The sequence below is a fragment of the Opisthocomus hoazin genome, chromosome 4, assembly GCF_030867145.1.
Source record: "Opisthocomus hoazin isolate bOpiHoa1 chromosome 4, bOpiHoa1.hap1, whole genome shotgun sequence".
In the NCBI taxonomy this organism is placed as follows: Eukaryota; Metazoa; Chordata; class Aves; order Opisthocomiformes; family Opisthocomidae; genus Opisthocomus; species Opisthocomus hoazin.
The window spans coordinates 10,057,299-10,084,908 of NC_134417.1; the positions used below are offsets into that span (position 1 = coordinate 10,057,299).

General features: G+C 40.4%; 1 long non-coding RNA gene across 5 annotated transcripts in view; it reads right to left on the reverse strand.

The window, feature by feature from the left end:
* LOC142361100 (uncharacterized) overlaps window positions 1-27,610 on the reverse strand; it is a 249,289-nt gene that overhangs the window by 49,465 nt on the left and 172,214 nt on the right. Inside the window, exon 4 of one of the 5 annotated variants that reach the window (XR_012763627.1) lies at window positions 16,136-16,237. The exons of the other annotated variants lie outside the window; for them this stretch is intronic. This is a non-coding gene — a long non-coding RNA (uncharacterized LOC142361100). The remainder of the gene's footprint in view (window positions 1-16,135; window positions 16,238-27,610) is intronic. 5 annotated transcript variants of the gene reach the window in all.

Sequence of the window (27,610 nt, forward strand, 5' to 3'; positions counted from 1 at the left end):
ATATAGAAGAATGTCAGTCCTGAAGGTCATTCCTTTAGAATTCACCAACTGTCTATGCACCATATGTGCATATTAACATACCAAAAAGAGCCCACCATCCTGTTACACAGAGCAGGAGGTAGCTTAGACAACCAAAAATTGTGGGATTGTAGACTTACCATTTAGAAAAGTGATACACTCTGTAGTCTAAGCATACAGTCTGAAAAGAATCTGAAAAAATATATGGCAACTTCTGCTCTGGATTTTTTGCAAAATATAATAGCAATAGACTGGAACAGAAAAACTCACATCCTAGTCTTCAAGCACTGCCTTTGCAGGATATGTTTTGACCTGAGACTTCTTCAGCAACTTGGGAGATGCAGAGCAAGCCTGGCTTTGGAGCTCAGGTGCTCCTGAAACTGGTGACATCTGCCATCAGAACAAGCTCATCCTTTCCAAACAGTTGCATGAAACTGGCTGTCGTTACCAAAACGCAGCTTTGCATTACTCCAAAATAAAATTAGTTGGATCTAACATAAAATCTTATTCAGTCTTCTTGACTGCGGGAACTTTGGTAAGCAACAGCCTAACCAAAGCTACAGGGTGCTGCCCTGCTCATGTGAGCACCCACCTTGCTGGCCCGAGAGCCCACATCTCCAGGTGGGAGCTCTGATGGCCCGAGATTCTGTAGCTCTCCCAGGGCCAGGAGCACACCCAGGTAACACAGGCACAGATCACACTGTAGCTGTGACAGCACGAAAGTCGCCAAGGTGCAGAAAACCCATCTGAGGGTCTAACAGAGTCCTAAGGCAGCAAAGTCCTAGGGATCCCTGTGTGGCCTCGAATACACCCCTGTCATCACCCATGCCAGACAGTTTAGTGCACCTCTGCTCCGTCCCCACAGTTGCCATCGCATCTTTGGTCACAGAGCAGACATACCCTGAAAAATAAACAGGCCTCTTACTTTCACATAAAAACACAATCCCAAGCCCCATGTTCCCGAAGACGTTGTTTGGGATATTTCGGCATAAAACCAAACCAAACCCTGAGTGAGAAAGCAGCATCACAGCAATGGCAGCAAGAGTTCGCAGCAAGGTGCTGGCACTGCCAGATGCAGCTGCAGGCCCCTGGCGTGGCAGGCTGGGCAGGAGGAGCAGAGGGATCATCCCATCGACATTTTGACCCAGAACCAAAATGCCTCTGTGTGACAGGTATTCAGGGAAAGCTGGACCTAGTGACAAAGACCCTCCAGCCCTGTGAATTACACACTGCGAGGACTCTCAGCATGGGCCCTTCTAAAAGCTTCTCACATAAAACCTGCCCGCAGGAGCAAGGAAAGATAGGAGAATCAAGACACTTCCCTGGTGTAAATCACAGGATGAAATCAGTGGTATTACCCTCACATAGAATGGATTTGAAAAGATAATCAGGCCCTAATCGAAGAGGATGATTTCACCAGAAAGGTGAGGGGTTGCAATCTCACCAAATTATTGTCTGAATGAGACCGAATTTTTAGCCCTTTCAGCCTACAGCTGAAAACTCTACTTGTAACACACAGATGAAGCCAATTTTAAGAATACTTCAGTTTTTAGCCAGCACAAGATTTTACATTTGGGTGCCATCCAGTGCTTCAAACAATTCTTCACAAGAAATCCACATTGTCAGATATAGACAAGCAATGCTGTATTTTATTTATTCTTCCAGCAAAGCATCAGTCAATTTGCAGAGTTAATTTCCAAATGGGACCAAATGTTTTTTTTTATCTCGATAGAACTGAGTGACTTCGCCAGAACATTAAAAGGCAAAATTCCTCTTTCCTGTCTTCTTTCTGTTCCGGTGAATGGCAGTAGAGGCAGAACAGAGCAACAAGATCCAGGATTAAAAATGTTGCCAATGGAGTAAAAAAATTCATTCTTCGACAGTAACAAAGTGATCTATCATACCTCTTGCCTAAGCTACTGAAGAAGACAACGTCCTTTTTGATCAGTCTCAGTTATTAAAAGTAATTGCTTGGAGCCAAAAGCTGGCTAAGACACTCTGGAAAAGTATAAAGTATCTTAAAGGAGAAACAAAATACAGTATCTCATTGTGCAATATAAAACAGCTTCAACTACAGCTTTATCCATTTGCCAAGTCAATTATGTAGATGGTGATCCTACAAACATGCAAAAAGGGCAAACATAAACTTAAAAACCCAGAACAAGCATCTCTGTTCTCCCTCTCACTTGCGTATTTTTACTCCTTTGTGAGGCAGAATGAATTCATATTAGATGGGTATTACAAAGGCTGTGATACCTTTCTTTTCCTTCTCCACAGCTGTAGAAGAGAGGTCTCTGTCTTTAAGGAACAAGTTTCCCAACCTCTAAAAGTCTAGTTAGGGTGCAAGGAAATTTTTGCTATGCACAACCAAGTGGAACTGGACACAGAGCAAGACCGATCTGTTGCAAGAAGTTTTAAACACCGCACACCATCACTCAACACAGCACTCAGTTCTGAGAGTAAAAACTATGTTGGCTGTCTTCTAACTGGGAGAACAGAGCTTCTGAAGCTTCACAGGAGCTGCAGCTTTCAGAAGATGAGAAAATTACTAGGAGTTTAAACCTTGAGGGTATTCATATACCTCTCTAATGGCTCCCACTATCCCCTAAGCTCTTTAGGCCCTTAATTCAGATGATTGTGTGGTATTCACCTTCTGCCTGCAAGTGATGGGTGTCAGCAAACAGAAACCAGCCAGATGACAGAACCAGACAGGGAAATGGTTGATTCAGAAGCACTGTAATGTTCACGGAAATTTGCTGTTAATTAGGCAGTGGGATTACAGACATCTGAGTATTGCATGCTGCACAAAAAGCTCTGTTTTTAACAAAAAGAATAAGGAAGCAGAAAAGCCATCTTCAGCTAAAGCTGAACAGTGAGTCTCGGTACCTAGTAGGAGAAGACCTGGTGACTGTGATCTAGCAAAAGACACTCAGAGAGAAAGAATAAAAGGACACCAAATTAACTCTTGATATGCTATCACAATTTGACAGAGATTAGTCCCCCAGCCGGAGTCAAATCTATGAGTGAACAGGATTGTGCCACTAAGGATGTGACAAAGAGTCCTTGAAGACTCTGTGTAGGACAGAGAGGAGGCAGGACAGCCCTCCAGGCATGTGTTCAGACTGCAGGCACAAACACAAGCAGAGGCCAGGACGAGGCCAAACTGAGAATGGTATCACTTGAGAGGAGTTTGTGCTTGCCGGCAGAGTGGGTGCAGACATAGGGCCAGGAGACAGCTCTGCTACAGAAGATGAATGTGCTGTCAGCCTGAAAGCAGATGGTACATTCACTACTTTTAAGTTGGACACTGGTGCAAAAGCCAGCAGCTTTCAGTTATGAGAATGAAAAAGCACTGGAAGTAAATAAATAAACAACAGTGTTTTTACAAAGTGTCTCAGGTGTATCCTCCATCAAGAAAGGGAAGATACAGGAATCTCACACCACTATTGTGATAAAGGCGAAACATAATTTGGAATAGCAAGGGGATTGAAAAAAAGCATAGGAAGTCTGCCATAGGAACACAGATTTTTAGTGAGAGCACAAGATTGAGTTGAAAGAGCCCAAACCAAAGCAGGGGCTGCACTAGCTTCTTGCTCTGGAAATTCTAGCAAGAGAAGAACCAACAAAATATATATGTCCTGAACCGATCATGATAGGGAAAAGAGGCAAAATACTTTGTTGCTACAAAAAACAAGGACAAAGGGTAAAATATCATCTTCCATTATCCAAAGCGAACAGATCAGAGATGCCAAGTATTTCTCTACATTTGTCATGCTCAGCGGGTCAGCAGGCTTCTGGCCCTTTGAAAACTGCAGAGTCAAGGTCTCAGGCAAGACTGGAAGCTTCATCACTCTCCCATGGGAGCTGTACTGAAGTGGGCAATGAAGAAACCCAGTTTCATAAAAAAGGGAAAAAACAAAAGGTTTCTGAGTATCTGTGTCTGAAAGTTTAGCTTGAGAGCAAAAAAGCTAATGGGATCTATTACCCACAAACTCTGCTACTAACAAGCTATATCAAGGCTACTTACCTACTAAACTGCATAATTTACATTTGAGACTAAAAGGACAGAAGGGCTTGATTTTATGTCACACCTTGCAACAGTCTCTCCTGGCACAAGCACAGTGGAAGGAAACCTTGGAGGCACTGGAAGAGGAAGGAGTCAGAGGGCCTGGTGTTCTGCCTGCTCAAATATCCCATTCTGCAATGAAGCACAGCTCTTTGGATGATTGTGTCCTTGGGTGTTGGAACCAGACAATGCATGATGCCACTGAAGCCGTTTTGGTTATACTCAGTTATACCGAGTGCCTGGCCTTTCACTCCTGCCACCGCCGCGGTAGACAAATTACTCCTACAGAAATGCAGAAAAGCCTGAGGTTCTTAGAAAGCCACGGGTGAGGTTCTCTTCACCCCCATATGCAAGTAACAGGAAGGTGATTCTTCTAAGGGTACACAGTAGCACTGCAAAATGTGGTGTACATATAGAGTCCAAAAGAATACAATAACCGTTAGCTTCCTAGTACTTTCACAACTCTTAAGCTAAAATATTAAATAATTCCTGGACTTCCTATATCCGTTAATAGGTCACACCTGGGTAACCTCTTAGACGCTGTATGATTTTATCTGCCAGTGCAACTTTGGTAGCGATTCTGTTAGATATAATTGAGAATCTAACAGCAGGACCTGAAGCTCTTCACCACTGGTGCCAGCTAAGCACACATAAACACTCTGCAAGAACATATAGACTCGTTGAGCTCCATACTCGTTTATGACCAGTTACTTGGCTCAGAGTATAATGCCAGCTCTTGGCAAGGTCCTGGTGAGCCTGGAATCTGTAGAGATTTCATTTGTTGGTGCTGGTGATGGGGATGAGCTAAATTACAAAAACTGGAATTGCTTTTAATATTATTCCAGGGGAACGTTTCCAAAGAGCCGACTGTTGCGAAAGCCGACAGTAATGTCTCTTCTAACACGTTTGCCATTTCAGAGAACTCTCAGCTGCCAATGTCTAGAGTGCAAAAGTTTCATTAAGAGAAAAGAACCTGTGTTCAGTATTGAGCAACTCTGCAAATCCTAAATGTGCTCAACACCTTGCAGGGTCAAGCCCTAAGCAGTCCTGGCACGTTTGGAAATTAACAGCAAGACCAAAGAACCAAATATCTGTCCAGGGTTCATTTAGTGTATGTATGCTTGCATTGAAGGCCACACTAAATCCATCAACAAAGCAATCTTCTCTTTCCTGTGCCCCCTTTATTTGTATGGTAGGAGCTCCTCAGAGGTCCAGTCATGAAACAATTATTATAGGTGCTGTACAAACACAGAACACAGAGATGATCCCATCCTAAAGAGCTGTATTGTACACATTTCCAAGAAGAGTTAAAACAGAGAACGTCACAAACAAACAGGTAATCAGAGACTCTGGACCTTGGCAGTTACATGCTGGTGAGTTAATGGGAAAGTGTTATGACTAGGTGCAGGATTTCACGGGGTGCTACAAGGTGTCTCAAACCTTTATGGAACAAGTCAAAGTCTATATTCTTTACCTAAAATCATTCCATATAAGTCAATATAATCCAGAAGAGATTTAATTCTCCATGTCACTGTGGAAAAACTTGAAGTATAAACGCATGTTTCAGTGACAGGAATTGCCTCATACTTAGCAAAAGCTGCCATTTGTAACAGTATGGAAGAATTAACATTTTTCTAACACTTCCTGATTTTACATATTCCCAGGAGGTGCCCAGAAGAATCTGTTATTCAGACAAAATCCATGACTCCCCAGATTACAACTGTTCTTATGAACAATGCATGGTACCTGTTTTCTGGAACATGCCAAACTGATCATGATAATTCATTTAATATGTAGGATCTGAGCTGCTCAAGAAGATATAGCAATCACGAATCCTCTTTTAGTTTTCCGTGATGACACATCAATAGCAAATGAGAAATTAAGACCTGAGGTGAAATCTTTGATGGTAGTACCAAAGGAAAGATGAGACTTACTTAAAAATAAAATGATGTTAATATGGAAAAGAGTAATTGAAGACAAATTATTCAATAAAGCATATGGGAACATTCTCCTAGCAGACAGGATAGTACACTTCCCTCAGCTCATGGACAGTCATTAAGAAGATGCTGTGGTACTTGTGGCCAGAAGGAACACACAGTAAAAAGTCAGTTCTCACTATTAATTTGCAGCATGTTCCCATGTGTTTCAGCATTTGCTTTCATCAAGGCCTTCACAGGGTTCGTACAAGAATCAACAGAATGGAGAAAAAGAGATTTTGCCATCTCATCATACTTTTAAAGTCACTCCACTAAGAAGAGACACAATCTTCTTTCTCCTGAATGCTAGGAGACAACAAAGTTTTGTGTCTTTTAGGACACTGCGCTAAGTGGGAGCCAGTGCAGGGCTGCACCAGCCAGGGAGAATTAGTAGATGATACCTTACCTCTGCATCTTTCAAAGCCAAAATCCCCTCTGACACAGGTATGGTCACTACTTTGTGTTACTGTGAAGACACCTCCTCCTGATCTACCATACGCAGACGTGGTACATTCTCCCCATTCAGATAACAAATTATTTCCAGCAGGAGCAAACTGCAAAGCATAATACTTGCTCTTCTTTTCCGAGCTGATCAGGTACAACTCCACTCACCCTTCTCATCTCCTCCAAACATTTGGCGTCTGCTATTTCCTCAGCTTTTTCCTAGAGGTGGCCCTGTTAAACCACCCACAACTGCAGTAAGGACAATCATGGTTTTTGTATTGATAGGAAAATACTGAGCTATTGCAGGTAAAATACTTGTAACATACGGTGCAGTTCACAGAACAGGCCATACAGAGCAGCTTTTGCTCAACAATGTTCTAAGGACTAAGACCTATGTACACACATTAGAGGCACATGGATCCTCACCAAACTTGTCCAAGTCACAACAAGTCCTGCACAGAGAATATTGCACCCATTGTAGTTGAACTTGGAGGCATCTTTTGAACCTACTCTTTGTTTCTTTTCTGTAGTCTTGTTTCAGTAACTTATCTCGAGCATTTAGAGTACTGCACTTCTAACACTTTAACATGGTTCTCACTACTACAAAAAGCCAGTTTTGGAAGGCCCAAAGATCCCTTTTCTCTGCAAGCAGACAACGAAGGTGGACTCTGTAGTGATGCTGGGATTCACATACTGAGCTCGGATGTGAGAAACATGAGTTCAAGTCCCAGTTCTGCTAGTATCTAAGGACAAGCCACTTACACCCCTTTCTTGGCTAGTGAGACTGTGTGTTCTCCAGAGTGGGTGAAATAGTACTATGTGTTTGCACAGCTCCTGAGAGACTCTTGTAATAAATAGCACTGCTGATTAACCTAAGAAAGCATCAGGCATGCAAAAGGACAACAGAACTGTTGGTACAAGCAGGATTTCACTTGACTCTTCAAGAACAAATCTTAGCTTTTTTTCAGGGGAATTAAATCTTCTAAAATCAGGTGATTTCTCTTATCTGCCACACTGTTCCCTCCAGTCCCATTGCTTTTACAGGAGTATTGTGAAATTGCTTCTTCTATAACTGGCACAGCTTACCACTCTCCTTGTTGAAAAGTGTGTCACAGACATTGTTTCAATCTCTAAAGTCACTCCCTATAATCTCTTATTACTGAGCAGTTCTAGCTTTTCCTAAGCTAATGTGTTTTTTCCTTTCCTTGGTTTAGTTTTATTCCCATCCGCTTTCTGAAAGTCCTCAAAGACGCATCTTAAAATACAGTATGGGTGAATCGATCTGCCTGTCCATGGCTGAGGAATTAGAACAATGCCTCCTGATCACAGCCCAAAAAGATCGTCTCGTGCTCTGTTGCCACCCTGGATAGCAGCAGTATGCACGAGTGACTCCCAGCAGGGCTGATTTCACAGTGCCTGTGAAAGCAATCACGTGTACGGCAATGTTTGAAAAGCTCAGAGGCATATCGAAAAAGTTATTCAGCACATAATTAAGCACATTGGAATGATAGTCATTCCAGGAATATTCCTCTGACTTTATTTGTATTCAGAAAATTATCTGGAGTGGTTTTGATCTAAAAAAATAATCTTGTCAGACTGCTAGATCAGCTACAGATAGCTAGTTCATCTCTACCCCCTTTACATTCACATCGAAAGGAAGTGGGACTCCTCTCCTGCTCAGAGGGGAGCCAAGTGATGTAACCTGCTACAGTTCACTTGGTGTCTTGCAGAGACTGTGGCTTCCATTCAAAGCATTATAATCTCTATCCCAAAACCAATTCAGCCCAAAGAAAGAAAGAGTTGTTACAACAACTCAAATTGTGCCAGGATTGCATAGAAGGCTCCAACACATTCTTTGTTACGATTATTTTTTTTTCTATAGCTCAACAATGCCCGCTGCGGGAATACATGGGGACCCACTCTGATTTCATCCACACCACTAAGAGTCAACGAAACAAACTGTCAGTGAAACATAAACTGGGATAACCGATAACTGCACTAAAGTGATAATAATTTTATACCCAGGTAGCACCTCAAAGCTACAGCCAAGACTGAAGCCCTGCTAGCCTGGCGCTATACAAACACCACAAGGGACAATCCTTGTCCAGGCATGCTTACAAACTGAACAGACACGACAGGCTATGTGTAATAGGGAAAACAAAAACAGAAAGGAATTATATGTCTGGCCAAGGGTTACACCAGCCAGTCAATGGCAAAGCCAAAAATAGGATCCAAGTTTCTTAGTCTACTAGGTGTGGCAATGGGAACTATGTGGCCCATCAAGAGCCTGATTAGTCCACAGTCTCTGGCAAGACCCACTTAAAGTCCTTCATTAATATTTATGGACATTATTTGTACTCTGCTCTATTTTGCTTGCCTTCTTTCTCCTCAGAATGGAAACTTTTATGTGAAGGAAACTGGAGGGAACTTCATCACGTGAATCAGAGAGCTGATGACTGCTATGGAATGAAGCACATGAATAAGTAACCCCCCTAAATCAATAAAAATAACTCCTTTTAATGCAAAGTATTATCCCTCTCAATGTTCATGATTGTAACTGTCAGTTATAAAAATTAGAAAGGAAATTACTGTATTTTTTAATTGTATACTGAAAGCATGTAGAGCTAAATGAAGCCTATAACTCACAGCAATATGAAGAGTAGTAGTCCACTCAAACATGAGACTTTACGTAAGTCAATACATAGTTTTGAAAATAAGAGCCCACATTTAGACCCAAAATTTAGTTTTTAGGCACTTGCTTGATTCCCAGCTGGCATGGTAGGGTAGGGAGGACCAAGAATAATGAGCATAGATTTATCAGGCTGACATTAGGCTCCTAGTTTAGAGTCCACTCACATCCATATTGCTTGCATTAGGGTTCTGTATGTGGGATTTTGAAAGGCACTCACCATCCACCTAACTCTTCCTCTCTTGCCATTAGACATCTGTAACTTGAGCTAGAATAAGACCAGCACTGAGCCCTTCCACAATCTCACCTGAACTGAGGTCGCCAAATGACACAGAAGCAACAAAAAGATCTCTATACCCACTACTTGAGGACATACCAAATCTCACAGTATCGCTTTCAAACATAATACATATTATCCTAATTACTACCTGAGAACTATTTCCTTTATTTATGGTTAATTTCTGAATAAGCTCCTGTGCATTATATGGGAGTTGAAAAATCACCCCCTTCCCCCTATATACTATTAAGTATGTTAAAAAAAACATACATCTTCTGGTTGCCAGTCATTTACGGTAAATGAGATTTTAATTCCAGACTTTGGAGTGCAGCCATTTAGGATATGCAGCTTTGCAAAGTATTTTCCACAATTATATCTCCAATGATTTGAAGGTACCTCACATTTACCTAAAGCAATTTAGTAGTGCAAAACCATCTAAACTACTGACATATCTGGTCAAAGAAAAACATGATAAATCCGATGCTGGGATTATAGTCATTGTACTGTGGTGAGAACTGGATTTTTGAGAAGCTGGCATTTTTTGGATCAGAGTTCCTCACTGTCTAAAAAAGAAACTACAAATGCTTTCAAGTGAAATAGGTGCAAGAATGCACAGCTTTTATGCAGTAGCAGGTTGATTTGGGGTAACATTAGTTGTCTATGTGGAGTAAGCCTACAAGCAACATCAATGAGCTATCTAGGAAAAGTTCTAACAGAAGATGATTTGTAGAATTGGGCCTTTTTAACCAGAAAGTATAAGTGCTACTTCTACAGCTATATCTCTATAAACCAAATACTCCATGAAACAATATCACATTCTACCTTTTGTAGAGAGGGGCCCAGAGACACAATTATTCTGTGAAAATTCAGATATCCAAGATTTGTGCAGCCAACAGTTTCCTCCTAACCAAAACAAAAGCTTACACATGCTCAGATGACACAAGAAATTCAAGTTACTGCAAATTGGCTGAGCCATGGTAACTGTCTGGATGAGTTCACAGGCCCACTGCAAGTTTAATTCAATTTAAGGTAGCCTGCTATTAGAGGGATGCCTAACACACATTACATTGCTTTCACTGCTACTTTATACCATATAGAAATAAATATCATAACTTGGATGATGCAGGAGATCTTGTGAAGCTGCATTACCTAAATGCATTTTTAGTTCAGTTTCTGATCTTGTGTTTATATATAGGTGTCACACATTTACAACAAGATGATAGAAGCCTGTAGACACAAACTCTCTGGAATTTTGTTTGCAATCCAAATCCAGAAATACAAACAGATTCTATCGTAGCTTCAGCTCATATCTGATGTTTAATGAGTCTTGTATTTCCCACAAAGCTGAAAGCAAATCCCTTACTAGTTGAGAGAACTTAAAAACGTTTTGCTTTCTCATAAGCTATCTATTTTCTGTTGCTGTTTCTCACAACGCTCCCTTTGCTGGCTAATGTTTTCTGTGACGGTACTTTGGAAAGGATCACTTATTTTATTCCTCTTCTAGGGGTTTCATGCACAAGGAAACATCCTTGTGTCTTTCAGAGACAAGGCTGTTCTGATTTACCTGTAAATACCTTTGCAACTGTACCAGAAAGGGGTCCTTTTTAGTGCAGAACTCAAGCTTGCAGTAGGCCCTGTATGGGATGCACCTACAGGGAACAGGTAAATCTACCAGCCTCAGTGCTTCTTGATCATGCACGTGTTTTCATGATATCAGAGGCCCAAAAAAAGGCAGCAGCTGAAAACTGAGCCTTAAGATGGGCATTGCTAGCAATTCTCAACACAGCAGGGTAGCAGGTTCACAGGGTTTGTTGTATGAATAGAGAGCGTGGCCATACACACTTGAAATTTTATACTGTTTTCCATATCTTCCATAAGTCACAAGCTATGCAACAACTTCCTTCCTTCCTGGCAAATCTGTTTACACAGATCTGTGCCAGTCCACTCAAGGCTACATTGCCTTCTTCTACAGCTGAGTGCACTCTTCAAGGACTTTCCACTGAAGGGAAGAATGGTGAAGACATTGTTAGAATATGTTTCAAAAATTTCACCCTCTCTCACTGTCTGTTCTTCAGTGAAGGATGTCAGGCCCTACATGTTAGGACATTTTTCATGTTTATCAGAGCCTGATTCTCCATGCAACAGGCAAAGGAATAAAGAAACATCATTGAAATCAATACCATATCAACATAAATGAGAGTCAAAATTAAATCTTGGTATACAAGAACACATTCCTGCACATTAAGCATAAGAACAGCTGTTTGGGCTTGGAGATTATATAACCCTACTGTGGGCCAGCTTCCACACGATCACAGAGAGGAAGTGTGACTTACTTCTTGCTAGTACAGTTGCTAGGGGACAGGGTGAACCCTCATCCCAAGGTCAGCATCAACAACGTCAAGAAACTTCCAGCCTCTGAATCAAAATATTGAATCCTGACACCTGGGGTGGAAAAGCCTCAAGCACTAGCTGTGGCCAAAACTTCAGAAAACAACCCTTGATTTGAAAGGATCATAAACCAAAGCACTGTACATTCATGCATTTTTTTGTATGCAGCTAACTTAACCCGATATAATGGGGTTAACCCAACACTTCGCCAAATTCTACAGTCCATCAGCTCAACAAATTCCTGCTGAAACCAGAAGGAATTGTTCTTTAATACGCATCCACTTAGCCCTGGTGTTTGAGGGCAACAAAAGAGCAAGGTTTCCTCAGAAGACAACTATAAAAAAGTGACAGTAGAGCATCTGAGGGACATCTGTTCTTTAGGCAGATGTTAAATAATGCTAGAAGTCACTTATCCTCACTAGGCTTGCTTTTTCCCTGGTGTCTGCGGACCATTATAAGCAGGGGAGAAAATAATTACTCCTCTCCACGTATCAGGCTTTTCCTGATATGACAAATATTTGGTGTGAGGCACTATTTCAAAACTCAGCCATGCTATAATTAGTGGCTGTGAAGAATCAACTCCACAGCTGTCAGCACATCCATCTCTATCTTCCAAAGAGTTTTGCGATATGACCTGGAAAAATATAGATATCTAGGAATTCTGAGTAAGTTATTTCAACTCAAAGGGAAGTACTCATCTGATAAGAATACCACAGTTCAGTCCTTTGGAATACTTACCCACAGCAGGCCCAGTTTAAAGCTTCTAAACATAATTCTAAAAAAATCCTTGTTGCTTTAAGTTTCACTCTATCTTTTACTGCCACTGTAACACGATTTTGATTGAACATAATCATTGACTTTTTTTAAAAAATGTTCTTTGGAAAACATCAGCAGTAATATTTGCAATACTATTTCAATGACCTGCTAAGGCAAGGAATTTCCTCATTAGTGAAACCTAAGTCAATGGCTGGCTGATGTAAAAGCAGAGAGTCAGGAAGCTCCGGACTCTTCCTATGCTGAGACAGCACAGTGGCTGCTACAGAACTGGGGACCCCTGAAGCAGGGCTTGTATTTCCTGGCAGCCTCTGCAGGGAATCAGCCATAAGCCTGGCAGGTCAATGGGCAGAAGGCAGGTAGGGTTGCAGAAACCATCAGCTTTTGGTCCATTTAGATAAAACCAGACTATTTGCAACACAGTTCAGTCTTGCTGGCTCAGCAAACAATCTGTGACTGAAAATTTTCTGACCAATGCTGTACTGTATTGTTCTTAGAGGCAGCTACAGTATTTATTAAATTCATCACATTTAATCACATGTCCCCAGACCTGGAAATAATTTGAACCTGCATTCAAACTTCATACAGCCTCCAACAATAGTGGAAACAAACTATCCAAAAAGCAATACCAACCAAAGCTTTGGAAAGTGACTTCAGAACCAAATTAGTGATTTGGGCAAAATGTTATCTCATACACTGTCTGCTCTGGATATTTGTTAAGTTTCCAGATCAAGTGAAAAAGTTTTTCTAAGGAGAAGCATATCTCACATGCAAATTATTCTTGCATCTAACCCACTGCTAAACCAAGCTAACATAGTTGAATTGTAACATGCAAAATATATATATATATATGTACAAAAATAACTAAACTGCCATGAGAAAAAAGTGATCAGAATGGCTTGAGGTATTGAAAGAAGCCATAAGATAGTATTGGTAAAGATGCAGGACTTTTGACTGAAGAGTCATATTCCAACAGTAAGTGTCAATACAGTTTTTCCTTGCCAGCATACAAGAGTTTATTCGCTGTCATGCAAGCTAAATACAGCTTTCCATAATGCCCTGTAACATTCTCTAAAATATGAACAAACATGTTAATTGTAATAACATTCACTCCCTCCACAACAAAATCACAATCAAGTACCCACATTTTCACAAATAAAATCTAGGATCTGACTCTTCCCTGAATTCGGCATCATGCTGTCATTTTACCTAGGCAGTGTGGATGCAAAACTGTCTCCTGAGAAATATTTCTAATCTGCTTTGCCCAAGCAGAGGTGGCTGTGGAAACAGAAGAGCAGTGATCTATATTTAAAGCAAGGGTTGAACTGAAAGTATGGAGTAGCACAGTTCTACTGTCATTTCTCATTGCAGCTTGGTTTGTGTTGTCTATGGAAATTCAGCTATACTGCATGAAGAGAGCAGAAAAAAAAAGGAGGAAATTTTTTTCCTATTTTTTTAAACCTAACAATCAGGTTTTGTTACAAGGTCACTATTTTCCTGTGAAGGCCACTTCCAGTAAATATGATCTATAACACCATATTATTTTATACATTAATAATCCTGAAAGGTTTAAAGGAACGGTTCTGTCCAACAATACCTTGACTGATGTACTCAGAAATGTAACTTTGTCAATCACTGACCTCAGTAAGAGTAATCTCCAAATAATGTCTTTTGCCTTAAGCAACACAGGCTCCAGATGCAATTCTGTTTTTAAAGCAAATAATATGAAGCATCTAAAGTAACTGCCAACAACAACTATTGCACTTTCTTCCGTTGACACTAGCAGGAGTTCTGCCACTAACTAAAATCTACAGTTCAGTACAATTCTAGGCAGTAAATGATGTACAATATTTTTCTAAGTCAAGGACAACATTCTGATCAGGGGCACAGAAATATCAGAGTAGAGTAGCCACAACAACATTATCACTGTTCATATCCAGCAAATGAGATATCCTGATACAGTTTTGTGAGCACGGGTATTTGCTTTAAATAGCTTGAATGAGATCTCACTTATTTAAATCTATTCAATTCTTAACGAAAATCCCAGTGAGCATCACTGGGGTTTTACCTAAGAAAGATGAAGGAAAAGGGAATAAAATCTACACCATCAGAATTTCTACATGCTCTAATTCACTTTAATTTTTAAAACTTCATAAAAATTGCTAATAAACATTCAGAAGGTTGCCTAAACTCTGCTAGAACAGAATAAGGATAGTATGAATTGGATAGTTTTACTAGTTGATGGATGAAATTATTGTCCCATCAGCCAAGTTAATTTTTCATGTGTTTTATAGCTCACTTAATGCTTTTTGACTATGCAATGCAAATCAGAAAAAGGGATGTAGTTCAAATTTTATGGATGGCTAATGTTTGTGTCTTCAGTACTTTTAATTATTTTAGTGGGTGAGGTCACTGCCACCTCACAGTATTTGAATGATGATTTTTTCTTTGCAATAAATCCTTTTTAAAGAAATATTGCCATAATTTTTTTCACTCAAAATTAGTACATCAAAATCTCCAACTGTCCAGTAGAAAGTGTTTATTATATTAACCAAATTAATAATAGAAAGATTAAATCAATCACTAAACTAATTTAACATAAGCTACAGAATATCAGTTCTCTGACTTGTTAGTACATTAAAAAAAAGTGTGAGTCAGAGAAAGGTTTTCAAAATGTCTGCACAGCTTTTCCGCCCTGTGCTGACCATCATCATTAACTACTAATAGACAATAATGTAAGCTGTTGTAGCACACAATAAGGCCAAGCTGCACTGTCATAACCACTGCAAAAATTAAGAAAATATTTTTCCAAGGGCCTCAGTATTAGTTTTCCCCATGATAATTTCCAGGTGACAGCATAAGACGTGTAGGCTGTAATACCACATATGGGTTGAGTGGTTGAGACAGTCCCTTAAAGCTGATAGACTAGTGAATCTTCCTCAAAATTTTGTTAACGGATGGACAGATTATTAATAGACTGAGCAGTTGTCACTGGCTAGAGTGGAAGTTAAAACTCTGGGTTGGTTTAAGTTCCAGTTGTCATTTCTTTTTTGTTAGAGAAGTTGCCTTCCTATGAGAAATAATCTGCTCCTAAAATGTATTATTCTGTATTACCTGTAAAACACCACAGGTGTACCTGACACTGCAGGCAAGTATGAGAAAATGATTGTGACAGAGAAAGTTATGGTTTAAATTAGACATTAAACAGAACATTGAAAGCATGGACAGTAATGGAAGCAGGAAGAAAAGATGCATTTCATCAATAACGGGTCAAGAAACGAGACTGAGTTTTGGACTGGGTCTCACTGCATTTTCTTCTCAGGCCTTACTTACTTATTCTTCTTACAGATCCCTGACCACAACAACAGAAACAGTCTCTGATTCACATAGCCCCATGACTGCAGTGGGTTAGACCCAACACACAGGTAACATGCATGTGAAACAGATATGGGTGAGAGAGGTGCACTGATAGCTCACACATATTTTTACGCATAGTCACTTACGTGCAGTTCTTTTATGGTCTGGAAGCAGGGTACAAGTGTGCCATATCCAAACCTGCAGTCTTCTGCAGCATCTGTAGAATGGTGCAGTCAGTACCAAGTGGCCTGGAAAGATAAATGCTCGATGGCTGTGATCTCTGCAGTTATCCTTCCGAGCTGGATTCCCAGTTTGGCTCAGTCTCTTGGAGGCCGAATGAAAATGTGGCAAACAAGAAGTTAAGAGCATTCAACTTTAGACAAAAATCCCCAACTCCACACCATCTGCATTGGAGCTTTTTCCAAACTTATGAAGTTTACTCATTCATTTCATGAAGGACTTGACACTATGTTAGGGAAGTTACAAGACCAAGTAAAGGGAGAAGAAAAAAAGAGAAGGACAATAACACCTGTCTTTGCAGCTGGTCAACAGGCGGAACTTTAATGTGCTGCCTGCTGGGAAACAGGGATGGTCTCATGTTACACTGAGCCTTCAGCAAAGGATGGAGTTTGAAGAAAGGAATCCTGCAACTAGAAGATGTGAGGCTTGGGCTTCAGCCAAAAACAATGGAGAACAGCATTAAATGAAAAGTTCCATAAGTCCAAATGCATTCAATCTCTGAACAACACACAGCTTTGTGGTTTGAAAGAATTTTAAAAAGAAATTTAAATCATCACTGCAGAGCTACCAGTTGTTTCTAATTTTGAACAATCACTATTTTACCCTTAACTACCACCAAATGCTTCCCAGAGTGACCATAGTCACCCATAAACAGACCGAGTATCTTCATTTAGGAAGAACAGACCAAGCCTGATAAAAGCTGATATGCTACTCCAAAAATTACTTTAGTGCCTGAAGCAGAATTTCATCTTTCATAGACTAAATTTACCCTAGTAAGTGGCACCAGTTTTGCTTTAGGTTACATCCTTAGAAGCTCATTGACTACAATTGAAAAGTCATTGAAGAAGAGTAATACCAAAAGGTTAGTAGGGAAATATACGTAATGGTATTACAGAAGACATTTTAGAGAGCATAATCTTAAGAAAAGCAAAGAAAGGTTGCAGCAGAAAGAAGTAGAATAAAATAAACAATAAAAGTTGAGCTGAAAATCCTAAAGCAGAGAAACCTGCATAGTTCTACCCCGGAAAGGAAACAGTGGAACAGTGAGGATAAGACTACAGAATATCACAAAAATGATCAAAGCATTGCACAACCAGGTAATAAGATCACGTTAGAAGCCAAAATGCCCTTTTTTCATAGTCTAAATAATACTGACTGCTAGAAAGGGATAAAGGTACATGCAGGTGCATAAGGAACATATCAGTAATGACCTGCATTTTTCAGCAGTGACCTCTAATTTTGGTTTCATAAGTTGAGAAAAGAAGAATCTTTTTTCTGAGGGATCTGAAGTGTCTTAAACTCTCCTGGATTTAGGTAGGAACTGAGAGGACATCACTTCCTGATGATGAAGTGAGTGGGGGGACGTATCACCCCCAAAACGTTGTTGAGAAGTGAACTGTTGGAATGACAATTTCACAATTTAAGGAATCTGACAAGACATTAAGGATTTAAGAAAGAGTTATTTAAAATCCTGCATTATTTGAAAGGAGACTTATTGGATAAGGTAGAATTTGATGTGCTAGAGTCTGAAGAATTAGTAAATATTTTAAGATTATATACAGATACAGTTTATACTGGTCCATTCAAGTGAGTGACGGGGTTCACATTAACAAGGCTATTTTGCTTTTTGGGGTTTCTTACTTTATGGCAGACAGTAAGGATCCTTTGGAAAAAGAAATAATCCATAAACTCTATTTCAGCTCTTTGTTTTCAGATTCATTGCTAGAGATTTAATGATCTAAGATTCCTTTAATCTCAATGTTATGATTCTATTAAACAAATGATAAATAAAAATTTCCTCTAGACACATGGGGGTGGGGGGGGGAGGCAGAAAAATCCTGAAAATATTGGAAAAGGATCCAGGTTTTCAGTCAGTTGAAACCTCCCTAACTGGCTGGCATGTTTTTCTGCGCTTATTACAGTGAATGCTGCCATCTGTTTCTTACTTCAAAAGAAATAGTCAAAATGATAAGCAAGCTAACAGAGAAGAAAGTCTTCTCATGCATACAGAATATTTAAAAAAGCATAGTATCCACTAGCTCCCTGTGGATAGAATATTTTCAGTCTTGACATGATAATGACTGGTAGAAAAACTGTGACAGGCAAATATTCAACCAGATTCCATTTGTGATAATGGGGCATGTACAGATGAGATCACTTTGACTTTAGGTTTTCCATTACTCACTTTGGGTTTTATCTTTTAGGTATCACAATAAGGGTACTTCTTTGTAATGAGCCAGGCTGTGCACTGTCCATCCATTAGATCACAGGTTGTTGACTGAAGATATTGAAAAGTTTGACAACGTAAAACATCATCTTTAATAGCCCAAAGGGAAGTCTACTAAGCAAGAAGAGGAAGAGCATGAAAGAAAAGACACACACAATGTTAGGGTAAAGAAAAAGACACATAAGAGAGAGCCTATACATTCACTTCCACTAGACAGCTAATGTATCATCAACAGTGCCATCTTCACTACTGATGAAATATGCATCACACTGGCTTTTTTCCTAATTATTAAGCATCATAATGAAGCACTGATATTTTAGCACTTCAACATTTAATTCCATCAACTGCTGCTTCACCCAAGGACTGCAAAATTGATGCTTGAAAAACCAGTAATTCCAAAGACCCCTTGTCTGTACATTAATGTTGGACATTGACTTCCTTGAGTGCTTGCAGACTATTCAGTGGAACTCAGTCCATTACGGGTGCACTGCAAAGGCAAAGCACTGGCCAACAGCCACAATCTGAAAAGTCTTAGAAAGGAAACTATAGCACACAGGAGGTGCAATAAACCACAGTAGCTACTACAGTCAAGAAGTGACAATAGCATAAGTATGAAATACAGAAGAGGATTTCACTCACATGGAACCTTTAATGTATCTTTTCACCTTAGCAGTGCAGTGGAGCCTAGCGAGACACAGCTTTGCTCCATCCCATTCTTTTTCCATCTGACCATATGAATCCAAATGTGGATTTGAATAGATTTGTATGAGACTAGGAGAAATAAGAGCTTTCTTCTCTCTGCATCTCATGGCAGGAAATGACAGATCCCATTGCTACACAGAAAAATAATTTGCAACAAAATTGGTTTCATATCATTCCAGATTTTTGTTTTGTTTCACAAAAGACTTTGTTAATTCATCTTTATGTTTTGCTTTTTATTCATATGTCAATGACAGTACCATAGTATTTCCTGGTTTTACAACTGCCCAAATGACAGAAGCATGAGAGAGGCTGAGACATATCCACCAGTAATTCCTTTCACTTTCATCTGTAGGTCACATAAAGAAACAGGCTATTTTAGAAGAAACAGAATGCCAACATATATTTTTACCACAGGATGTCCAGGCTGTAGAGGCACCTGCTGAGGGATGGATGCAGCAATTGGGAAGAGAAAGAACAGAAAACAACACGGGAGCAGGGAGATGGCAAAGAAAAAAAAAACCAGTACAAAACCCAAGAGGTGACTAACAGGTCATCCATGAACATTTGCTATCAGAACCTGTGGACCACAAAAGGTAAAGAAGAAAGAACACACAAGCCTCAGACCAGAAAAAGAATCACATGTTGACAATATCACAGCTCAGCTTACAAACGTGATCGATGACTACAGTATGTGTTTTCCATCCACTTTCTCAAAAAAAAAAAGGAAGGTATACATACACACACACAGAGTGTGGGAAGCAGGAGAATGGCCATGAGCTAATGTGATAGCTTCTGGTCCTGGCCACTTTAAAAGGGAAACATGAGAAGTGCAAGAACAGCAGCACTTAAATCTCACAGGCAAAGGAAATTTCTGGGCTATCACACTGGAGGGCACTACTGTAGCCAAGGATTCAGCATAGTTCTAGGCAGACGGACCTCTGGAAATGCAGATAAATTCAGAGCAGATACTTGAACCTGTAAGCAGGATATAAAAAAGCATGGGAATTCAATCAGCTCCTCTGTGAGATTTGGTGATCAGTACACAAGCTTGATCTTAGGGAACTGTGCACTAGGATGCCTCATACAAATAGTTCTTATCTAAACAAAAAAAACCCAAAATAACCATAGGTTGGATGAAGATGTCTTTTGCTTCTAAAAGTGTCATCATTCTCCTGTCAAGAAAGAATACTTAGCATCTGCTATTATGAATAGGCAAACCTTAAGCTGGGCAGAGCTGCCTAACTCCACTCGTCACAAATATGTCTACTGTGGTACCAGAACTGTTTTTTGATAAAGAAATTGGAAAACTGACTATTTATACTGGATAATAAACAGCAAGTGCTGGAGGCTATTTCACGTGCAATGGATACGCCCCACAGAATGTTATGCCCACTGCATGACAGCCACTGAGGAAAATAGGTAAACATAGACTCTATAATTTATTATGGAAGAGCAGAAATGTCATTTAAGGTAATGTGTACGACTGGTCAAATTAGCACTGACAAATACATTTGCTGACAACTTCAGCCCTTATTCCAATTACCAGCTGTTTGCAAAGAGACTACTGTTGTGTTTGTTATTGTAATTGTAGAATAGACAATTGAATTGCCTGAGCCAAAGCCCCACAATCTCATCAACTTCACTGGGCTATGGGAAGAGGTGGTAGACGAGCAAACTTTACCTAATGAATTTGTGTCATATTCACTTGGACTCTTTCCCACTTCTTATTTATGCTGTGTAACTCATTATTCATGTCCTATAGTTTGGGGTTTTTTCTTCCAGACTGAATATATGAAAACTTTTAATTAATAGCTTAATAGCAAATAATTTTTACAGATGAATGAATAACCATATTCACCTGAGACTAAAACAATATGAAAAACAACCATCATCCAAATGTTGGTGAATCCCAGGCCCCGGAGGTAAGAGAAGAAGCCTACAAAGAGGACGACTTTCCCTTGGTCGAGGAGGACTGTGTGAGGGATCACTTAAGTGATCTGGATGTCCACAAATCCATGGGCCCCGATGGAATGCACCCACGAGTGCTGAGGCAGCTGGCGGATGTCATTGCTGAGCCACTCTCCATCATCTTTGAGAGGTCCTGGAGGACAGGAGAGGTGTCCGAGGACTGGAGAAAGGCCAATGTCACTCCAATCTTCAAAAAGGGCAAGAAGGAGGACCCAGGGAAATACAGGCCGGTCAGCCTCACCTCCATCCCGGGAAAGGTGATGGAGCAGCTTATCCTGGAGGCCATCATGAAGCAAGTGGAAGAAAAGAAGGTTATCAGGAGTAGTCAGCATGGATTCACCAAAGGGAAATCATGCCTGACCAATCTGATAGCTTTCTACAATGACATGACTGGCTGGGTAGACGAAGGGAGAGCCGTGGATGTTGTCTACCTTGACTTCAGCAAGGCTTTTGACACAGTCTCCCATGATATCCTCCTAGGGAAGCTGAGGAAGTGTGGGCTGGATGAGTGGTCGGTGAAGTGGATAGAGAACTGGCTGAATGGCAGAACTCAGAGGGTTGTCATCAGCGGCGCTGAGTCTAGTTGGAGGCTGGTGACAAGTGGTGTCCCCCAGGGGTCAGTACTGGGCCCAGTCTTGTTTAACTTCTTCATCAACGACCTGGATGAAGAGTTAGAATGTACCCTCAGCAAGTTTGCTGATGACACCAAACTGGGAGGTGTGGTAGATACACCAGAAGGCTGTGCTGCCATTCAGCGTGACCTGGAAAGCTGGGCAGAGAGGAACCTGATGAGGTTCAACAAGGGCAAATGCAGGGTCCTGCACCTGGGGAGGAACAACCCCATGCACCGGTACAGGCTTGGGGTGGACCTGCTGGAGAGCAGCTCTGCGGAGAGGGACCTGGGCGTCCTGGTGGATGACAGGTTAACCATGAGCCAGCAGTGTGTCCTGGCTGCCAAGAAAGCCAATGGGATCCTGGGGTGCATCAAGAAGAGTGTGGCCAGCAGGACGAGGGAGGTTCTCCTTCCCCTCTACACTGCCCTGGTGAGGCCTCATCTGGAGTACTGTGTCCAGTTCTGGGCTCCCCAGTTCAAGAAAGATGAAGAGCTACTGGAGAGAGTCCAGCGGAGGGCCACGAGGATGGTGAGGGGACTGGAGCATCTCCCCTACGAGGAGAGGTTGAGGGAACTGGGCTTGTTCAGCCTGAAGAAGAGAAGGCTGCGAGGGGACCTTATAAATGCCTACAAATATCTGAAGGGTGGGTGTCAGGAGGATGGGGCCCAGCTCTTTTCAGTGGTGCCCAGCGACAGGACAAGGGGCAACGGGCACAAACTGAGGCACAGGAAGTTCCGTCTGAACATGAGGAAGAACTTCTTCCCTCTGAGGGTGACGGAGCACTGGAACAGGCTGCCCAGGGAGGTTGTGGAGTCTCCTTCTCTGGAGATATTCAAGACCCGCCTGGACGGGGTCCTGTGCGGCCTGCTGTAGGTGACCCTGCTTCGGCAGGGGGGTTGGACTAGATGACCCACAGAGGTCCCTTCCAACCCCTACTATTCTGTGATTCTGTGATTCTGTGATTCTGTTTATGGCAGCACAAACAGCCATGAGTGGTTGATACCAAAAGATTGAAACAAGTCTGAAATGTTCAGAATCCAAGGCGTTGTTTGCAAGTGTAGTTTCATTCCATTCAAGAAGCTACTACATGGATCATTAGTAGATGGATCATCAGAAATAGTCTCAGAACAGACTGTGTTGCAAGCTGATATGCTGAATGTTGAAATCACCAAATAATCTGTCCTTCCCATGAATAAAAAGGAAATCAAACACTGGGATTAAACATGTAACTGCTTCATTTTTCATTCTATTGTCTGGCTCTACAGGGGGAAGTAGTTGTCTTTATAATTCAACCCTACCACAGTCTGTTATGGTTAACAGTAGTAATGACATATTTGTTCCAAAGTACTGTAGGAAAAATCCTTCAGAGGATTTACCATTTAATAGCGAGATTGTTATACACTTACCTTTACAGAATAACATCCTCTTTTCCTAATCCAGCTGGCTTGTGATAGATTTGTTTGAGGACTCATGGGACATACCAGCTATAGAAGGATATCATAATCTGATCCTTAGCTGCTTCTGAATGTCTTAAGCAGTATGGATCCTACTTGCTTCTCTCATTTGAACATACCAGAAAGTTTCTCCTTGATATTCAGGATATTTTTCTAAATATTCCCTGCCTCTGCTGTTTATAGAGTAATTTTTCTCCATCTTGGCCTTCATCTATTAAATAGCGGGTATTAAGACTAGATTCTCATAACCAAGTTGTCATGGAGCAATACATCTTCTTTAATGGGGCACTGTACAGAACAATATAAACTACAGTATGTATGCTGCAGAATTGCAATGCTACAAGTATGTAGGAATTTTGGACTACCTTTCTCTTTTCCCTGAAATTCCTTCTTCTGAAATATAACTAATGCATATCAGATATTCTGATTATTTGTATGTTGTCTTGCATTGAAATCCCTTTCCAAGAAACATGCCCTCAAAGGCACTTCAATGACCCAGAAATTTGTGAGTGACTGGTTGAAGCTCTGAGCAACCACCAGACACCTTGTGGCACATCACAAAGATGTTTTCATCTCTTGAATTCAATTTTTGTTTTCCAAGTATTGAATTAAAACTTTCACTATAAGGAGCATATAAACACAATAAAACCAGTCATCTGTTTAATGTAATAAATAAGCTTGAGCTATAGATGTGCTATTTGATTTACATTAATTTGTTCCTTCTCGATACTATCTTGATAGCAGCAAGTAATGATTGTGAAGAAAATAACATTGGTTTGAGTGTTCAACGTGATACACAGAAACATTTTTATAAACTACCCCAAAAGCTCAAGGAAAAGGGAACTGGCAAATAAGGTAGAGTATGATGAGCTGAGCCAAGAATGTGATTTTGGACTGTTTCCATTGTGGTTTTCACTTCAGAGTAGTTTGTATGATTTGGAAAGCTAGCAATGTAACTCTGTGTAGGGATGGGTTATTCAAGGTAACCTCTATGTTTAAAGGATAGGGTATTTTTATAGTCATGGACCAAAAATTAGGTCACATGCTACAGCTACCTAGAGCTAGGAAGGAAGACAGAGAATCCACTGTTTTCAATTTCTCACATTATCTTGTACTGTACAGAGACATGTATTTTACTGTTCTTAAAATACATGACTATTAATATGCTAACAGCATGACGAGCAAAACAGCAAAGCCTAATAAAATCTCTCACTAGCAGAAATACTAACTTCATATGCTTTAAGGCTAGTATTCACATTGAATTCCTCAAGAAATGCAGTGAAGTAGAATAAGAGTGTAATATTTGGAACTTTTAAAATATATTGGATTTCAATGCATTCCTAGTTCATGTGGCAGCCCAGCCTATTTAAAGCTAGATTTCCTCTGTGATAAATCTTGAGCTAATTTCTAGAAAATAGCTAGAAATTTTGAAGCTGCTAAAAGTTAAAAGTTGTGGTTTGTACATAAAAACAGCAACTGTGGGCTCAACACAATACATAGAGATAGGACTATCATCATTTAATATATTTGGATTGTAAACAGTATTTTCTCTAGCAGAGAACAGGTAAAAGATGAAAAATGTCTAATTCCCCATAAAACCTGGAACACAGCCACTAATGAAAGCTTTACAGTGGGACCTTTTAAAGACTTAGGTTCAGATCCTCATCTGTAGCGAAGTTTCAGTGAAGGAATTGGAAATACCTAATTTATGTCAATGAAAAATTGGACCTTTATTTATAGAGTCCAGAAAATACAGACATTAAATTCTCACTTTACTCTCCACTGCTTGCAATGAATAAAACACTTCCAAGATTTCTACAGGACCAATCTGATATCAGTTCTAGAAATCATCCACACTTGTAGGATGATTTAGAGAAATACTTATAGGGTCAAGGTCTTGACACACCTTGATGTCCTCGGCTAGAAGCTAGGTGAATAAAAATCAAATAACAAAAAGTTAGAAAAGATGCAGTATTGTAAAGGAAAATTAAAGGAATGATTGAACAGTATTAATTAAAAAACACTGGCACTTCATAAACAAGAAATACCTTCCCCCCCTCCTTTTTTCAAAAAGATTCAACTGAGATTTTTGATTATTGCTTCAAAATAATCTTTCAATTTACTGACATGATTCAAGTGAGAACTTCAACCATCTTCTGGCTCATTCCAACTTATAAAAGCTCAGAGTTATGAAAAAAGGTCCTGAACCACACAGGCCTTCCACAGAAGAAATCCCCAGCACAGATGTTAGGCTTTTTTCCCACCTAAGCTCACAAGCCCATACGTCACAGAAGTCCTAAGGTAGGAGAATTGGCATGCTGGGGGCTGGTGCGACACTGCACTATATCACCAAGAAGGTGTGGACATAGTGTTGTATCCCTAGGATCGCCCCAGGCCGCTGTACTGCAGATCCCAAGGCTAACTGGGATAACATAAGAAGTAACTTGGATAAAGAATGAGTTCAAGATTAGAGCGTGCATGCACAAACATATACAGTGTGAGCTTGGAGTCAGTCAGTCATCTCTCTACATCCAGTAATGGGATGCCAAACTTGGGCTGTGCCTCTGGTCAAGCACAGGCCCGAATCTTACCATGACATCCCAAATATGCAATACTGCTGCAGAAGCAGTGGCTGCTTTGGCTAAAGCTAGACAATCTGTCTGTATTGCGTGGTTATCCTCTCTAGTGCATGTCTTTATACCATTTCACTCCAAAGCTAAGTTTTCAGATACTGCTGACCATCAGGCAATTTTCCCTTAAGTTTCCTTTTATTTCTTATACACTTATTATTCATTAATACTTTTCTCCTTTCAAACTTCATTCACCGGTGTCCTTTAAGTTCGGTAATTTCCTAGATATATTTTGCTTATGCTGTCCACAGATGCTTAGTTATTTTTCATGTGCTCTATTGGATCTCCGAGATTGCCTCTCCTTTTTCTCACCCCCACCTGACAATAACTAAGTGGGTTCTGGTCTGGGCAAAGACATGCAGTTATGGAGACAGAATACTTTCATTACCAGATGCTTACTAATGCATGTTAAAGGTTTTATGGAGAGAAGAATGTATGATTTTTACACAGGGCAAGTTAAAGTCTACTGGGGATAAAAGGATTTATGTTGCTCTGGGGAATGTTCAATGCAATTGCTGTAGTGTTTGCTAGGTGAAGATTTTACTATGTACTTGATCTGCACCACTTAACTGGTACTTAAAACCATAGGGTTTCCTCTGGAAGACAATTTTAGTTTCCTTTTAGACAAATTATTGAAATTGCTTTTTATAGTGACAGAAAGAGTTCATCTAACACAAAAGTCAGGTGACAAAAGTTTTCTGCCAGTGGAGTGTTAGGTAAGATAAGTAAAAGCAACACTGCTAGACAGACAGGCCAGAGCAAGCGGTGTGCCAGGCACAGCAGCTCCCTTCATCCCTCTTGCCATGCGACAATGCCACATGGTCAGGAATAAGCACAGAAGATAGACCAAAGGCCTTGTAATCCTTTTAGAAGGCTCTTGATATCATCTGAGACAAGGGAAAATGAGATTTGCGGATAATCTCATTTCATTTTAGCTCCAAATGCCTGCAAGGAAGACGTGACTGTAACCTGACACATTTTACACACACAGAAGTCCACTTGTCTTTTGCTCTTTTCTGGAATCATGTAGCTCAGGCAAGTGGAAACACAGTGGTAGTTTCTAGTCCACTGGACTTTTTACAAGTGCAAAAGTACAAATAAATCCAGTTTTTCCTGCTGACTGACCCCACCAGTGGGTAGTGCAGAGTTGCACTAATAAAACAGATGAAACAAAGTTCTACTGTGATTAGAAACCTTTGATATGTCAAAATGTAGCAACATATCTGCAGTTTGGCTGTTTGCCCCAGAAGTTTACACCAGTGGTTTTATCACAAGCATTTCATTTCAAAGCTGGCACAGGAGCAGCCAGAAAATAAACCAAACTGTCCAGAAACAGGCAGGATCTTGCAACTGTGAAGCAACGCAGCACTAAGAGGAGGTGGTGCTGCCTTCTCTTCAGATTTTTTCCCTGGAGTGAATAAATGACAAGAAGAATAAGCACAGACTGTCAAACCTGAACAGAAGAGCCGATTCAGTATTCAGGCTCTGATCTTCAGTATGTTCACCGAAAGATCTGTTTTTTTAAGGGAAGTTTCACTGTTCTGACATAACCTTCGACACTTTGCTACAGCAGGCTAAGGGAACAAGATTAACAGACACAAGATATTTTCACTGCTTCATCCAAAGATTCACAGAATTTTTCTGGGAATTTTAACACTTGTTCAAAACAATGTGTGATTCTTCTTGTTGCTATCAGTTCTAGGAGAGAATTCTACTTAGCCTCCAAGTGATTTGCACTGAACAGTTTTACATAATTGTTTAGCATCCTTCTTCAAACTAATAAATC